Below are 4484 nucleotides of genomic sequence, written 5' to 3' on the forward strand. Positions count from 1 at the left end.
TTGTGAGCCCTATAACTTTTTCTATGTTTGGAATTCGGAATTATCTATTAGAGATAAATTTATAAATAATTGAATTAGTTTTAAAAAGAATCTTAAACGAAGTCAATCGGATAACCACAGCTTGAGATATTCCCGAAATACTGTTAGTATATCAGGGTGGCTAATAAGAGCGTGATTTTCTACTCTGAACTTGTAACCGATTTATCTACCTAATTTAATTTGAATTTGATTTTATACTGAACTAAAGGAATAGAGCTAGTATTCTTATCTTTTCATATAACAAAATATCATTCAAATCTAATAAATGTAGAATTAGTTATGACTATGTTTTAAAAGGTTGTTTACTGTCGGTTAGAGATTTACTACCACTAGTGCTTTCATATGTTTAAATTTTAAATTCAAATCTTAAATCATTACCATTTTAATTAATTAATTAGTTATTAAAAAAATGACTTGATTCAAGAAGTTGGGATGTTACATTCTCACCCCCTTAAAAAAGAATTTTGTCCTCAAAATTCATGTCTTCTAAGAACATACTAATCAACCTCACCTTAGCCTAGTAGGTTTTATCTACCTTTTATCTACCCTTTTTCTTTTTATAGAAATATATGATAGTCCTAACATAAATAAGTTCAATCAATCCATCCATTTCAATCAAATTAAGTAAAGATACAAAACAGTTCTATTCTCTATACCTATCATGAGCTAACTAAGTGCACTAGGAAGAAAAGAAAAAAAAACTAATCAAGGAAGCTAATGTCAAATCATGCTAAGCAAAAACATGATAAACCGGGTTCGAAAAAGTAAAGGTAATTAGTTTCATGCAAGTCAATTGCTTCACATTTTCTTCTTTCATGCAGAGAACGGCTTCACACTTGTTCGAATTAGCCTCTACTCCTTTTTCTGTGATCATGAATCCAAGGAACTTTCCCGCCTCTATGGCAAACGCGCACTTTAGGGGGTTCAACCTCATATTGTGCTTTCAAAGTGAGTCGAAGATGACGCTCAAGTCAGATACCAAGCTATTCGGTTCGGCCGTCTTTACCGGTATGTCGTCCACGTAAACCTCTACTGACTTATCGATATGGTAATTGAAGACTTTGTTCATTAATCTTTGGTACGTCATTCCCGCGTTCTTCAACCCAAATGGCACGACCTTATAACAGTAGGTCCCTGCTGGCGTCATAAACACCGTTTTATCTTTGTCAGGTTGATGCATTGGGATCTGATTATATCCAAAATATGCATCATAGCTCAAAAATCTATATCCTGCCGCCACATATACTAGGGCATCAATGTTGGGAAAAGGGAATGCGTCCTTGGGACATGCCTTGTTGAGATTTGAGTAATCGACACATATCCTCCATTTTCCATTCGCCTTCTTCACAAGCACCACATTTGAAAGCCATGTAGAATAGTCAAGTTCCCTGATGAAGTCAGCTTCCAACAAGCTAGTGTGTGTTTGGATTACAGTTTGTAAACGAGAGTTTGTATAAAATTGATTTTGTAAAATTGATTTTGATGAAAAGTAAGTTTGTGTTAATGTGGTTTATGTTTGACAATCTTTATATCAAAATAAATTACAGTAAACTAAATATTGTTTGGATTATACTACTCAAAATTTCTTTTAGATAAAAAATTACTAAAAGAGACATCAATTTAAATAATTTTTTATATACATGCGAAATCAGAACACTAACAAAAATAATATAAAAATATTTATCATATAAATAAATACAACAAAAAATAAAAATATGAAAGAGAGTACTATAAATTTTATAATGTCAAACAAAAAGAAAATATTCTATAATTTTTCTAGTACTTTCAGTACTCTTTAATTTAGTATTATTTTGAACTATAAATTTTTATTATTTATGACTCTATTGTTACTTATAATTAGTTTTTATTTATTTTGCCTTTTTTTATAGGATCATAATTCATATTATACAAAATTTTAATAATAAACGTGCTATATAATAATTACAATTACAAATTTTACAAAGTCAGAATAAAAAATTAATATAAAATAAAAATAAAGTACATCAAAGAATAAAAAAAAATCATACAGATAAGAAATAATAAAAATTTCATAAAACCAACAACATATATCATATGAACAAAAGAAATACAATAAAAAGTAAACAAAATTCATATGAATAAAGTCAAATAAAAAAATAAAAAAATTTCATACATAACATAAATATAATGTAGTAAAAGATAGAAAAAAAATTCATATGAATAAAAAATAATAAAAATATCATAAAAATTAATAAAATACCTGAAAAATCATAACATTAAGAAAAATAAAAAAATAGTCAATAATATTTGTTATATGAATAAAAGAATATAATAAAATAAATAAAAAATCATATACATATAAAGACTTCATAGAAAAATATACATATAAAGAATAGTATAGTAAATGATAAAAAAAATTCATAAATAAAAAATACAATAAAAAACATAAAAATTAAATAGTTATGCTACATGTACACCAAAATCAACCACCAAAGTCAGCCACCAGTATAAAATACATGCTGAAATACAAATACACATTGAAAATAAATTAAACCACACATGTATTTATACACAAATATATTGGTGGCTGATTTTGGTGTACAAATAATAATTCTCAAAATTAAAATATGAAAGAGAGTATTAAAAATAATAAAGAAAATTAAAATATTCACTTTGTTAGTGATTGAAACAAATCTGAACGATTTTGATGAAAAAAAACTGTAACAAAGAACTATGAAGAACTAGGACGAATTACAAAGAACTACGGTAAAAGTAATAGTTATTGGTATCCTTTGTATAGAAGAAAATGAAGGGTAGAGTTGGTAAAAAAATAAATTTCTAATCTAATTTTCCAACGGTAATCAACCACCTTGAACGTAAATGCAGAAGTTACAAATTTTAGTTTCACCTGAACGTGCATTCAGAGGTAGAATCATTTCTGCGTTCAGAGGGATAAAAGTTGCCATACATAAAAAGGAAACTTTCAAGAAACTCAAACGCGCTTCTTTCTTCCCCAACGCGTTTGCCAAACACACCCCTATCCGTCTGCCTGGCTACCTCGTTAGCTCTTTCCAACGATATTTCGGCTTTTGGCTTCATGGCTAAGTGGTGCGACATGAAGTCAAGGTCTATTCTCGGCATGTCGGCTGGAGTCCAGGCGAAAAGGTCTCCGTTTGCCCTAATGGCTTTCATAAGATGTTCCTTTTATTCATGGGGGAGGTTTTGATTTACAAACGTAAACTTATCCTCTGTATCCTCTACCTGGAATTTCTCCAAGTCTCCTTGTGGTTTAGGTCTCGGTTTCTCGTCAGCCCTGGCATCTAGGTCTGCCAAGAACACCACGGCTGCCTCCTTTAATTTCTTTCTGAGTGCTAGGCTGGCGTTGTCCCAAGCAACCGCTGTTTCCAAGTCTCCCCCGATCAACCCCACAGATCCATCATCCGCCACGAATTTCATTGTGAGGAGCTTTGTGCAAATGATGGCCAATAGCTCGTTGATGGTCCTTCTTCCAAGAATGACGTTATAGGCCATAGAATTCCTCAAGGCCACAAACTCTGCCATTATCGACTTTTGGCTCGCCCCAAAACTTACGCAGATTGGGAGGGTGACAGAACCATCAGATTTGATGTAGTTGTCTCCCAATGCTACGACCCTGTGACGGTGGTCTTTGAGATTGTTTTCCTTGAGTCCCAGGGCGCCGAACACGTTTCAAAACATAATGTTTGAATCAGCTCCTGTGTCCACCAAGATTCATTTGAGTAAATCCGTCCCGATTCTCGTTGTGATTACCATTGGTAGGTCCTCGGGAAGGTCGTGACATCAGCGATCTCCAGGGCCAAATGATATCTCGGGAATTTTTCCGGAATGGACCTTGGAATTTTCCGACGACACGGTCAACACCCTAGCGTCTTTCTTTGCCGCTAATGTATGTATAAGATAAGATTCAAACATCGATAATATTAGTTGGTTGATGATAAAATAATATTAGACTTGGTTGGATAAAATTTTTACTTTTGAAAAGTAATTTATAAAAGTTAGTTTTCAAAAAATAGCTTTTTAATAGTTATAGCACCTATATTTAGTAAATTAAATTAAAAACGACTTTCAATAAGTACAAACAATAATAATTACATTTGGTAAAATGATTTTTAAAATTAAAAAAATACTATATTAGACATAAATACAAAAGTTAAATTTAAAAATTAATTAATATATAAGATTATATTAAATTTTTTAACTTTGATAAATACAAATCATCTTTAAAAAATTCTACCTTAAATGTTTTTAAAAGTACCTCGTGCTTATAATAACGTCAGTTAATCATTTAGCTCTAGCCTCTAGGACCAGTTCTAAGTCTTCTTTAACAATTTTGGACCGTAGTACCAAAAGTTAAAAAGAAAAATCTTACAGGCCCTGATTCCAGAAAAGCCCAAAAGAAAAGGGTTGGAACAGGGTTAGCCCCAGTC

The sequence above is a fragment of the Arachis ipaensis genome, chromosome B1 (genome assembly GCF_059453495.1).
Source record: "Arachis ipaensis isolate K30076 ecotype BB chromosome B1, ASM5945349v1, whole genome shotgun sequence".
NCBI classification, from domain to species: domain Eukaryota; kingdom Viridiplantae; phylum Streptophyta; class Magnoliopsida; order Fabales; family Fabaceae; genus Arachis; species Arachis ipaensis.